Here is a 14,263-nt window from a genome sequence, read left to right on the forward strand (position 1 = left end):
GAGAAAATGTTGAGATTTAATTATTTCCCTCTATGTTCTTGATGGCATTTGCTTTCCTAGATTAGAAAGGTTTTCATTTCCTTACATCTTTCTCTCAGACTGAGCATGATTATTACATAACTTGAATCAAAGTAATAACAGAACAAACCAAAACTCCAAATAAATCTGATAGAACATGTAGAAACTAGCTGTTTGGAGAACAAATGTAACCTTTCAGTCAGCTAAAGTATGAGTTTTAAGTTTATTCATGCCAATGAATAATTAAGAAAGTGAACATCACTATTTGAAATGGTGGACCTTTGCTTTTCTTCCTCAGCATCACATTAAAGTGTGATTTATGCTTGTGTTGGTTGCAGCATAGGATACAGGCTTTTATAGGATTTATTTTAGCTAGAGGCCACTGATTGATAGAATGCTTTGGATTTTGTATTTTCTCCAGAAATCGACATGCTAAAAAGGATAGACTCTTGTGGGTGGTAAAAAATTTAATACTTTTCCTCCCACATTCTAAATTTTTCTACCTGGGCTAATAATCAAATTAACAGAGATAGATTCACAGATAAAATTAAAGATTAATATATGTGCATGAGGAATTCACAAAGGCGTGAAAATGCCAAAGAAAGGCAACATTGGGTATATAAAACATTAAAAAAAAACATTACTGCAGAGTGTCTTCCAATCACCAGCTATGGAGCAAGCGGGAAATGGAATGAGTACCTCTGACAAGCTTACTTTCTCTCCTTTCTCCAAAACTAGCAGAAGATTAGACACTCTCCAGACATTTTGGACAAAAGAGAAAGAGAGTGTGTGGTATTAGATTTCAGAAGTGAAAATGGGTGATTTACAGGTATTGTAGTTGAGGAATAGTTCCTTGCTAGGCAACTCAGAAACAGTGCATCAGAGGGGTTATCTAGCTCACAAGTCCCTTCCTAAAGCCCTCCTATTTACTGGAGTTAATTCAAATTAAGCCAAGGAGACCATCCTAAGATTCCCTTCTTGGAGCAGATTTCTCTGCCTGAATATCTTGGGTAGGAAAGGAAGGAAGACTCAAAGTTTCCCTGTAAGTCTTATTTCTTAAAAAACAGCTTAAAATCAAAAGGGCAGTTTCAGGGTGGAGGAATTTTGGTTCCCTTTACCCTCTTTTCTGGCATCTTCGAGAAATTTGCACCAAAGATCAAGAGAAAGCAAGAGCAGAGAAAGCATTCAGTTCTTGAGCAGTGTTTTGAAGAAAACCAAAAGTTCTGCCTTTTTTTTAAGTGAGAGGAAGGAAGATAGTGAGTTAGACTCCTGCCTGTGTCCTGATAGGGATATACCCAGTAACCACTGTCAGGGGCCAGTGCTCAAATCAACCAAGTTATCCTCAGCACCTGAGGCTTTGAGAGGGAAAGAGAGAGAGAGAAGGAGGAAAGGGAGGGGAAGAGAAGCAGATGATCGCTTCTCATGTGTGCCCTGATAGGGGATTGAGCCCAGGATGTCCGCATGTCAGGTCAACACTATCCATTGAGCCAACTGGCCAGGGCCAAATTTTGCCTTTTGGGATATTGATTTTTAAGTTGGTTATTAAAAAAGGACTCAGAAAGAACATTTGACCCTTTCCCCTTTCCTGTCTAAGAGATTCAGAGAGAAAAATCTGCTTCAGAAAGGAAAGTTAGCATAATCACCTTAGCCTTAGATAGGATAACTTCAAGCAGGAACCTGTTTACTAGGCCTCCTTCCCACTCTGTCCCATTGTTTCTGGGTTGCCTAGAAAAATTTACCTGTTATGTATATTTTCCTCTTCTTCAGCTGCATTAAATTGCCTACTTGGTTTGAAATCTCAGACCTTCTCACCCCTTTCTTCTTTGTCCAAAATTATATATATATATATATATATATATATATATATATATATATATATATATATATATATATATATATATATATGCATCTATCTATCTATCTATCTATCTATCTATCTATCTAATCTATCCAATTTTGCCTCACTCTCTTTGGACTTTTTATGCTTTTGTGAATTCCCATGCACATGTATTAATTTTTAAATTTTTCCCTGTCAATTTGTCTCTGTCAATTTGATGATTATCCTCACTGGAAGAACTAAGAAGGTGAAAGGAAAGGTATTATCTTTTTTAATGCCCACAGTTTTTATGAACCCCTGTGCCCAGAGCCTCTCTGCAGTGTCATAGAAGTCACAATTCTCTGTTTCTGGCTCTTTTTTGTGCAAATAACAAACCATCCAGTGGCACATTAGTCATCGCAATACTAATCCTGGTTTTGCTTTGGAAAACCATGCATTCCTTGAACCCAGTCCCCCAGAGCACTCTTGGAAAGACAGTGTACCCAATGCTCTCTACTCATCTCATGTAAGGATTTTTACCACCTGACAAGTAGTAGTAGTGTTTTCGTAGTCATTTGTTGCAGTTCAGTTAACCTCTCAATTGATTAATTAACTAGTTTCCTCATCTGTAAAACTGGTGTAATCATGTTACCTTACAAAGTTGTTGCTATGAAAATTAAGATTAAAGAGCCTGAAGTAGGTACTGATATATAACAAATGCTCAAGAAATGTTTATTATCATACACTAAAAAAGAAAAGAAAAAGAAAAAGCAATCCACCAATTTAATTTAAAGCATTTACTTGGTGTTAGCATTTGGAAACCAAAATTCCATGAAATTCTATTTTGCTTCACTTTGCTGCTGGTCCACTATCACTAACCACCCCAGGACTTGGAAACCCCATAACTGGGCCCCAAGTGAAAGCCTCTCAGCCTCACATTGACCCACTGGGGGCCTCCTTGTGTCTTTTATCAGCTCTCCTGCAGAGCAGCTATTCTTAGCGGCTGAGGCCAGCAGCAGCATTTCCTAGGAACTTGTTAGAAATGCAAATTCTTGGGTCACATCCAGGCCTACTGAGTCAGATACCCTGGGTTTAGGCCCAGCAGGTTTTGACAAGCTCTGCAGATGCACCAAGTATGAGAACCACTGCTTTAAAATGTGGGCCACAGAGGGAGGTAAGGCAGGGGGCCGGTGTTGGCTTCTTTCTTCTGAGGGAGTCTTTTCTCCTTCCTTATCTCAAGAGAAAAAAGAGAAAAAGTTAAACCCTTGCTATTGTTAGCAGAAGCTGTCAGGAAATGCCTTTCATCCAGCCCCTTAGTTCCAAATGTTTTCCCTCTCTTTCTCTCTTCTGGACCCTCAGTTACAACTTTAGTGGTTACCCTTTGCTTCTGTTTTCTGGACACCAGTAGCCACTTCTGAATGTTGGGCTTTAGGCAAGAATAACTTTATCTCATGTTTCTCCCCTTGTTATTATCAGAGTCAGGCATATTTGCTCTCAGAGGCTTAATTTCCTTGCCTACTCAATATGCTTAGCTCCTTCCTTTTCTTCACCAAAGAGGTAGAAAAATGGGGTGAACTGGAAAAGGAGGAGGAGGCTGACAAGAAAAATGGAACCACCCTGGGTTTTGCTATTAAACAGAGGGTAATAGTTTTCAGTCCAGCTTCTTGTCCTGGAGTGTGTGTGTGTGTGTGTGTGTGTGTGTGTGTGTGTGTGTGTGTTTGTCAGAGACAGAGAAAGGTACAGATAGAGACAGACAGACAGGAAGGGAGAGAGAGATGAGAAGCATCAATTCTTTGTTGCGGCACCTTAACTGTTCATTGCTTTCTATTATGTGCCTTGACTGGGGGGCTACAGCAGACCAAGTGACCCCTTGCTCGAGCCAGCGACCTTGGGCTCAAGCTGGTGAGCCTTGGTCAAACCAGATAAGCTCATACTCAAGCTGGCTACCTTGGGTTTTCGAACCTTGGTCCTCTGCATCCAGTTCAATGCTTTATCCACTGCACCACTGCTTGGTCAGGCTTGGATTTTTCTTTCAGGTTGTTTTATCTGAAGCACATTAGAAGCTCTCTTGCTATTCCTTCCCCATCTAATTCCCTTGAGACACTCCTCTGTGGTCTCTTTAGTAGTCTACCTGTTTTTGAAAAGATTAAATTAGAAAATATAAAGCACATTTGAAAACATTAGGTATTTCTAGGAGTGGAGTGAAAAAGGCCAGATATGATTTTTACCTACAGAAAAGTTTTTATTCCAATCAGAACAAATAAATCTCCCTCAAAACAACAATAAAAAAGAAAAAGAAAAAGCAGGCTTTTCCCCAGTACACTTTGGTGTCACTTGTTACTCAAAAGTCATAACGACTGTCTACTTCCATAGAAAATGATCCTATTTAAGTTTTATCCTACTGATACCATTTAAGTTTTAGCCTAATGAATGGTGATTAAAAAATGAAAATTAGATGTGTAAAGTATCATAGAATATATATTTTTAGTATTTATTTTAAATATCTTTATTATGGAGAATTTCAAACATATAAAAAAGGCAGACTAATGTAATGAATCCCCTTACATACTAGTCAATCAATTTGAACAACTAGCAGTTCATGGCCAATCTTGTTTCATTTATGTTCTCATCTACTTATCTCCTTCCCATAATTTTTAAAACAAATCTCAAATGTTATATAGTATTATTTAATCCATCACTACTTCAGCATGTACCTCTGAAGGGTAAGGAGTTAAAAAGGTATATATAGCGATAATACCATTATTACTATACTTTAAAAAGGTAATAAAAATTCCTTAATGTCATCATATTTCCTTAAAGTGTTTAGTTTTACAATTTTCTCATGAATAGTACAAATTATTTGTTTGTTTTAATCAGGATCTAAATGAGGTCCACACATTGTAATTAGTTATTCAGCTTTTAAGCCTTTTTAAATATAGAAATCTTTCTCTTGCAATTGATTTGTCATTTAACATGTTCTCTTGTCCTCTGTATATCCTGAAAAATATTTTTGAACTAGACTTGACCATATTCAAGTTAGACTTTTTTCAACAATGCTTTATATGATGTATTATATATAGCATATTTCAGAAATAAATATCAAGGATACAGGCATATCAGCTATTTTGAATTACATAAATTGGCATTTTATCTCCATAACAGTAGATTCTTGAGACTCTGTTAATATTTCTCAATATATTTTAAATCAACTTAAATTCTGCAAACATTTTTTTCCAATGTAAGAATTCTATGGGCCCTGGCTAGTTGGCTTAGTGGTAGATCATCGGTCTGGCTTGTGGTTGTCTCTGGTTCAATTCCAGATCAGGGCTCACAGGAGGAGTGCACATCTGCTTCTCCATCCTTCCCCCTCTTGCTTCTCTCTCTCTCCCCCTCCTGCAGCCATGGCTTGGTTGGAGTGAGTTGTACCAAGGTGCTGAAGATGGCTCCATTGCCTTCACTTCAGGCACTAAGAAGAGCTTGGTTGTAGAGCAATGGAGCAATGCCCCAAATGGGAAGAGCACCACCCCCTAGAGTGCTTGCATGGTGGTTCACAGGGCACATGCAGAAGTCTTTCTATGCCTCCTCTCCTTTCACTGAAAAAAGGAAAACAAATTCTGTGAGGGGTGGGAGGGCATCAAGTTTACACTTAGACTACAGCGTCTTTCAGAAAACAGTTAAGGGCTTACCATTTGATATATATTTTTTAAATTTGCAATTGTCTCTAGAAAAGTTTTTCAGTGGTAAGATTTAGCATAAGTCATATAAAAGTCATGTAATTTTCATTAGGGTTCTAATTAACAATGTTTGCATGTCTTCCCAACAGCAATAAGATATTAATCTAAAACAAATACTTTTATTTGCTTAATATTTTCTAAAACCTCAGTTTCCTTAAGGTAGGATGATATTTGAGAATACCACCCAAATATGCTACTGCTTAATTGTAGAAGAGGGTTTCCTAAAGGCTTTATCTTCCTAAAAGTTTAACCTAGAAAAAAAGCTGGTCCAAATTATGCTTGAAAAAGAATGTGTGTCCATGTTATCAAGTCACAAGAAAAGGAAGCAAAATGTTAACGTTTGATCATAAAGAACAAACACCTATCTGTAAAGCTGATTTTTCTTTTTTAATTTTATTTAGAAAATTAACTTTAACAGGATGACATTGATCAATAAGAGTACATAGGTTTCAGGTAAACATCTCTATAGCATTTGAACTGTGGATTATGTTGTATACACATCACCCAAAGTCTAATCAGTTTTTGTCACCCTATATTTGTCCCTCTTTATACCTTTACCCCAACCCCCTACCCCATGTTCCCTTGCCCCTGGTAAACACTTCACTTTTATCTATGTCCATAATTCTCAGTTTTATATCCCACTTATGTGTGAAATCATAGTTCTTTGCTTTTTCTGATTTACTTATTTCACTCAGTATAATGTTCTCAAGGTCCAGGCATATTGTTGTAAATGTCATGTCATCATTTCTCATGGCTGAATAGTAATCTATTGTATATATGTACCACATCTTCTTTATCCAATCCTCTATTGAGGGACACTTTGGTTGTTTACATGTCATGGCCACTGTGAATAAACATGGGGGCACATGTGTCTTTACATAACAATATTTTTGAATTTTGGGGGTAGATACCCAGTAGAGGAATTGCTGGGTCATATGGTAATTCTATTCTTAATTTTTTGAAGAACCACCAAAGTTTCTTCCATAATGGTTGTACTAATTTGCATTCCTACCAGCAGTGAATGAGGGTTGCTTTTTCTCCACAGCCTCTCCGACACTTGTTATTACTGTATTTGTTTTGTTGATAATAGGCAATCTAACAGGTGTGAGGTGGTATCTCATCATAGTTTTGATTTGCATTTCTCTAATAGCTAATAAAGATGAGAATCTTTTCATATATCTATTGGCCATTTGTATTTCTTCTTGGGAGAAGTGTCTGTTCAGGTCCTCTCCCCATTTTTAAATTGGATTGTTTGATTGTTGCTGAGCTTTGTGGATTCATTATATATTTTGGAATTAACCCCTTTAAAAGCTGTTGTTTACAAATATCATCTCTTATTTAATTGGCTTCCTATTTGTTTTGTTGTCAGTTTCTTTTGCTATGCAGAAGTCTTTTTAGTTTGATATAGTCTCATTCATTTATTTTTGCCTTTACTTCCCTTGTCTTTGGATTCAAATTCATAAATTATTCTCCATGGTCAAGGTCCATGAGTTCAGTACCTATGTTTTCTTCTATGTAATTTATAGTTTCAGGTCTTATATTTAGGTCTTTAATCCATTTTCAAATAGTTTTTGTGCAGGGAGACAAGAGTCAAGTTTTATTCTTTGCCATGTGGTTTTCCAATTTTCCCAGTACCATTTATTGAAGACGCTTTCTTTCCTCCACTGCGTGTTTTTGGCTCCATTGTTGAAGATGAGTCCATATATATGTGGTTTTATTTCTGGGCTCTCATTTCTGTTCCAATGGTTGCTATGTCTGTTTTTATGCCAATACCATGCTGTTTGATTATAGTGGCTCTATAGCAGGCATCCCCAAACTACGGCCTGTGGGCCGCATGCGGCCCCCTGAGGCCATTTATCCAGCCCCCACAGCACTTCTGGAAGGGGCACCTCTTTCATTGGTGGTCAGTGAGAGGAGCACTGTATGTGGCGGCCCTCTAACGGTCTGAGGGACAGTGAACTGGCCCCCTGTGTAAAAGTTTGGGGACTCCTGCTACACTTTTGAAGTCAGGTAGTGTGATACCTGTGGTTTCATTCTTTTTCCTCAGATTGTTTTGGCTATTTAGAATTTTTTATGAATTTTACCACACAAACCTGGTAATTTTTCATTCTATTTCTTTCAAAAATGACAAAATTTTTATGAGGATTGCATTAAATTTGTATACTGCTTTGTGTAATATGGCCATTTTAACTATATCCATTCTTCCAATTCAAAAACATAGAATATTTTTCCATCTCATTGTGTCTTTGTCAATTTCAATGTTTTGTAGTTTTTAGTATATAGGTTTTTCACATTCTTTGTTAAGTTTATTCCTAGGTATTTTATTATTTATTTTGTTGCAATTGTAAAAGGAATTGTTTTTTTGAGATCATTTTCCAAAGTTTCATCATTGGCATATAGAAAAGCAATGGACTTTTGTATATTGATTTTGTATCCTGTGACTTTATTGTATTGATTTATTTTTTCTAATAGTTTTTTGGTGGAGTCTTTGGGGTTTTCTATATATAGGATCATGTCATCTGCAAAAAGTGATACCTTTACTTCTTCTTTCCCGATATGAATGCCTTTTATTTCTTTCTCTTGCCTGATTGCTGTGGCTAAAACTTCCAGAACTATGTTGAATAAGAGTGCAGAGAGTGGGGAGCTTTGTCTCGTTCCTGATTTTAGAGGAAAATCCTTCATTTTTTGTTTTACCATTAAGTGTGATATCACCTGATGATTTATCATATACGGTGTTTAATATGTTGAAGTACTTTCCTTCTACAGGTATTTCCATTTTATTGAGTCTTTTAAACATAAAGGGACATTGTAGCTCATTGAATACCTTTCTGAATCTCTTGATAGGATCGTATGTTTTTTGTTCTTTGTTTTGTTGATGTGGTGTATTATGTTGATTGATTTCCTTATGTTGAACCACCCTTGTGCTCCTGGAATGAATCCCACTTAATTATAATGTATTATTTTTAAAAATGTATTATTGTGTTCAATTTGCTAGTATTTTGTTTAGGGTTATTGCAACTGTATTCATTAGAGTTATTGGTGTGTAGTATTCTTTTGTTGTTGTTGTTGTTCTTGCCAGGTTTTGGTATAAGGTAGTGGTCAGCAAACTCATTAGTCAACAGAGCCAAACATCAGCAGTACAACAATTGAAATTTCTTTTGAGAGCCAAATTTTTTAAACTTAAACCATATAGGTAGGTACATTCCTTATCAAGGTAATGCCTGCAGGTGGTATTTTGTGGAAGAACCACACTCAAGGAGCCAAGGAGCCACATGTGGCTTGCAAGCCTCAGTTTGCTGACCAGGGGTATAAGGGTTATGTTGGCCTCAAAAAATGTGTTGGAGAGAATAGCTTCTTCTTCTAGTTGTTGGAAGAGTTTGAGAAGGATAGGTACCAAATCTTCTTTGAATGTTTGGTAGAATTCACTAGTGTAACCACCTGGACTTTTGTTTTCGGTAGGTTTTTGATAGTTGTTTCTATTTCCTACCTGCTCATAGGTTTATTTAGGTTTTCCACTTCTTCATGACTCAGTTCAGGAAAATTTTATAGTTCTAGGAATTTATCCTTTTCCTCTAGGTTCTTAAATTTGGTGGCATATAACCTTTTATAATATTCTACTATGATCTTTTGTATATCTATGATGTCTGTGGTAATTTCTCCTCTTTCATTTCATATATTGTTTAGATGTCATTGCTCTTTTTTCTTTAGTGAGTCTAGCCAGTGGTTTGTCAATTTTATTGATCTTTTCAAAGAACAAGCTCTTTGTTATGTTATTTTTTCTATAATTTTTTATCTCTATTTCATTTAGTTATACTCTAATTTTTACTATTTCCTTTATTTGCTGACTTTGGGTTGCCCTTGTTATTCTTTTTCTAGTTCCTTAAGGTATGATGTTAGGTTGTTTACCTGAGATCTCTATTATTTTTGGATTTAAACCTGTAATTACATAAAATGTTCTCTTATTTCTGCTTTTGTTGCATTCCAGATTTTGATATGTCTTGTCATTTTCATTTGCCTATATATAAGGTCTACCGGAAAGTTCTGTTCGTTTCTATAACAAGTTTCGACACGTAAGCACAAGTTTATTTGGTGCATGTGTGCCTCTCTATTTTTATCACTTAATATATACATACTGACATAGCAAATTAACTAAAACAAAATTGATTCATGTTAGTCTTATGTGTGAAGCGATAGTGTACCCATGGCTACTGATAAAGTTCATATATGCCACTGTAACTTTTACGAATTTCAACAAGGAAGAAATGCTACAGAAGCATGTCTGTCGCATCCATCATATTCCCCGGACTTAGCACCCTCCGACTATCACTTGTTTTTGTCCTTACAAAATTTTTTGAAGGGCAAAAAATTCAAAAATGAAGAAGATATCAAACAAGCACTGGTTCAATTTTTCGCATCAAAAGATAAAACATTTTTCAAAAATGGGATATACAAATTGCCGTCATGCTGGGAAGAAATCATTAATAATAATGGCAATTATATTATTTAATAAAGTTTATTGACGGTAAGAAAAATTTGTATTTTGTTTTATTCCAAAAACGAACAGAACTTTCTGGTAGACCTTATATATCTTTCGATCTCTGCTTTTATTTCTTCTTTGACCCAGTCATCTTTTTAGAGGTATGTTGTTTAATTTCCATGTTTCTGTGGGTTTTTTTATTTTATTTTTTTACAGTTGAATTCTAATTTCAAAGCTTTATGATCAGAAAATATGCCTGGTATAATTTCAATATTCCTGAATTTGTTGATGTTAATTTTGTGGCCCAACATGTGCCCTATCTTTGAGAATGTTCCATGCACACCGGAGAAGAATATATAATCTGATGATTTGGGATGAAATATCTTATAAATATCTATTATAGCCATTTGGCCTAGTGTGCAATTTTAGGCTAATATATATTTCTTTTTTATTTTTAATTAAATTGTTTAATATATTGTGTTAACATAGATTCAAGTGCAACTCTATATAACAGCCTCATCCCCCAAGAATGTGCCCCATATTACACCCTATTTCACCCTTCCCATAACTTCCTTATGGATATATAATTTCACTTATCCTTTCACCTTCTCTGATCCCATCTCCTTCCCCCTCATCCTTTTGAATGTTGTCCCTTTGCTTCCTGTGACCCCCACCTCTGCCTCTACTTCATTCCTTAGTTCACCTTATTCTTCAGATTCCACATATAAATAAGATCATATGATATCTTTTTTCTTTGCCTGGCTTATTTCACTTAGCATAATCATCTCCAGGTCCATCCATGCCATCACAAAAAGTAAGATGTCTTTTTCTTTTTTTTAACAGCCACGTAGTATTTTATTGTGTACATACACCAAAGCTCTTTTATCAATTCATTGACTGATGGAGACATGGGCTGTTTCCAGATCTTGGCTATCGTAAAAAATGCTGCAATAAACAAGAGGATGCATATCTTCCATTGAATCAATGTATTGGGATTCTTAGAATATATTCCTAAAAGTTGGATAGCTGGGTCATAAGGCAGATTCTTTTTTAATTTTTGAGAAAACACCATACTCTTTTCCATAGTAGATGCACAAATCTACATTTCCACCAGCAATACAGGAGGGTTCCCTTTTCTCCACACTGTTGCCAGCACTTGTTATGTGTTGATTTGTTAATGAGCACCATTCTGACAGGTGTGAGGTTGTATTTCTTTTTTTTTTTTTTCTGAAGCTGGAAACGGGGAGAGACAGTCAGACAGACTCCCGCATGTGCCAGACCGGGATCCACCCGGCACGCCCACCAGGGGGCTACACTCTGCCCACCAGGGGGCGATGCTCTGCCCCTCCGGGGCATCGCCCTGCCACGACCAGAGCCACTCTAGCGCCTGGGGCAGAGGCCAAGGAGCCATCCCCAGCGCCCGGGCCATCTTTGCTCCAATGGAGCCTCGGCTGCAGGAGGGAAAGAGAGAGACAGAGAGGAAGGAGAGGGGGAGGGGTGGAGAAGCAATGGGTGCTTCTCCTGTGTGCCCTGGCCAGGAATCGAACCCAGGACTTCTACACACCAGGCCGACGCTCTACCACTTGGTTAAAGGTTCTTTAATCTTGATTATCTTAAAAGAACCAGTTCTTGGTTTCATTGATCATTTGTATTTTCTTTTAGCCTCTATGTCATTTATTTTTATTCTGATCTTTATTATTTCTTTTCTTCTACTTCCTCTGAACTTTATTTGTTGTTCTTTTCCTAGTCCCTTTAGATGCAGGGTTGTTTATTTGAACTTTTTCTTGCTTCCTAAGGTGTGTATGTAATGCTATGAACTTCATCTCTGGGCTCCTTTTTCTGTGTCACATAAATTTTGAGTTGTTGTATGTTCATATTCATTTTTTTAAGGAAACTTGATTTCTTCTTTGAACTCATTAACTCATTCATTATTTAATAATGTGCTCTTTAGCCTGCAAGTGTTTGAATGTTTTTCAGTTTTTCTATCATAGTTGATATCTAGTTTTATGCCATTGTGATCAGGGAACATGCTTGATATGATTTCAGCCTTCTTAAATTTATTAAAATTTGTTTCGTGTCTTAACATGTGGTCTATCCTGGAGAATATACCATGAACACTTGAAAAGAATGTATATGCTGCTGCTTTAGAGTGAAAGCTTCAGAAGTTAACAATAAAATCCAGTTGATCTAGTGTTATATTTAATGCTGCTGTTTATTTTTTAATTTTCTGTCTAGAGGACCTATCCATTGATGCTAATGGAGTATTAAAATCTCCTACTATTTTAGTATTGCTGTTGATCTCACTCTTTATGTTTAAGAAAATCTGCTTTATATACAGTATGTCTGTAAAGTCATGGTGCACTTTTGACCAGTCACAGGAAAGCAACAAAAGATGATAGAAATGTGAAATCTGCACCAAATAAAAGAAAACTCTTCTAGTTTCATACCTATTCAGTGCAGTTTGATGTGGGCTCACGCATGCACAGATTTTTAAGGGCCCCTTAGGTAGATATCCCATATAGCCTCTACAGACTCGTTACTGACTGATGGCCTACCAGAACGGGGTTTCTCCACCAAACTGCCGGTTTCCTTCAACTGCTTATCCCACCAAGTAATGTTATTCCTGTGTGGTGGCACTTCATTATAAACATGCCAATATTCACATTACACTTTGGTCATGGATTCGAACTTAAAGAGCCACAGAATACACTGAACTTTCCTCTGTACCATCCACATCTCTACTGGCATGGCCGTGTGCTGCTCCACTGTATACACAGTGCTACATCATCATCTGAGCATGTGCACATGCTGCTACATCATCCTACAGAAACTGGGAGGGTTTTCCTTTTATTTGGTGCAGAATTTCACATTTCTATCATCTGTTTTTGCTTTCCTGTGACTGGTCAAAAGTGCACCATGACTTTACAGACACACTGTATTTAGGTGCTCTTATATTAGGTGCATAAATATTTACAATGGTTATATCCTTTTGTTGGATTGCTCCCTTTATCATTACGTAGTGACCTTCTTTATCTCTTATTATAGCTTTTGTTTTAAAGGCTATTTTTTCAAATAAGTATTGCTACCCCCACTTTTGTTTACATTTCCATTTACATGTAATACTTTTTTCCATCCTTTCACTTTCAGTCTATCTTTTGATCTGAGTTGGATCTCTTGTCAATTACATATGTTTGAATCCTATTTTCTTATTCATGCAGCTACCCTACATATTTTTATTGGAACATTTAAGTTTTTTTACATTTATGGTTATTAATGACATGTACTTATTTATTGCCATTTTACTCTTTATTTTTAAAATTATTTTTATTTATTTATTTATTTTAGAGAAGAGATTGAGAGAGAGAGAGAGAGAGAAGGATTGGAGGAGGAGCAGGAAACATCAACTCCCACACATGCCTTGACCAGGCAAGCCCAGAGTTGTGAACCAGCAAACTCAGCATTCCAAGTCGACGCTTGATCCACTGTGCCATCACAGGTTAGCTGCCAGTTTACTCTTTAAATTCACAATTCTCTTTCTCTCGATTTCTTATTTTTTTCTTTGCTCTTTTTACAGAACACCCTTTAACATATCATGTAGTACTGGTTTTGTTGTAATGAATTCCTTGAGTCTTTTTTTGTCTGGGAAGCTTTTTATTTCTTCTTCAATTTTAAACACTAACCTTGTTCGATAAAGAAGTCTTAGTTGTAGGTTCTTGTTTTGCATCACTTTGAATATTTTTTGCCAGTCACTTTTGAACTCAATTGTTTCTGTAGAGAATTTGCATGTCATCCTTATGGTGGCTCCTCCTTGGGTAATTAACTGCTTTTCTCTTGCAGCTTTTAGTATTCTTGCTTTGTCTCTTAACTTTGGCATTTTAATTATGATGTGTCTTGGTGTAGGCCTCCTTGAGTTCCTCTTTAATGGGCCTCTGTTCATCTTGAACTTGTGAGACTTTTTTCTTCATTAATTTAGGGAAAATTTCAGCTATGATTTCTATAAACAGGTTTTCTATCCTTTTGTCATTTTCTTCTCCTTCAGGAGCACCTATGATGTAAATGTTGTTTCTCTCTATGTTGTTACAAAAGTCTCTTAAATTTTCCTCTGTCTTCTTGCACCTCTTTTTGTTTTGCTGCTCTATTTCTGTGCTTACGTTTACCTTGTCTTCTAAATTGCTGATTCAGTCCTCTGCTTCATCCAGCCTTCTCTTGGTTCCTTTT

The 14,263-nt window shown here is 36.4% G+C and overlaps 1 non-coding gene across 1 annotated transcript; it reads right to left on the minus strand.

The window, feature by feature from the left end:
- Window positions 1-656: 656 nt before the first annotated feature.
- On the minus strand, window positions 657-799 carry LOC136386646 (small nucleolar RNA SNORA7). Its single transcript, XR_010748004.1, has one exon. It is a non-coding gene; the product is annotated as a small nucleolar RNA SNORA7 (small nucleolar RNA).
- Window positions 800-14,263: the final 13,464 nt, after the last annotated feature.

This window comes from Saccopteryx leptura, chromosome X (assembly GCF_036850995.1).
Source record: "Saccopteryx leptura isolate mSacLep1 chromosome X, mSacLep1_pri_phased_curated, whole genome shotgun sequence".
Taxonomy (NCBI): domain Eukaryota; kingdom Metazoa; phylum Chordata; class Mammalia; order Chiroptera; family Emballonuridae; genus Saccopteryx; species Saccopteryx leptura.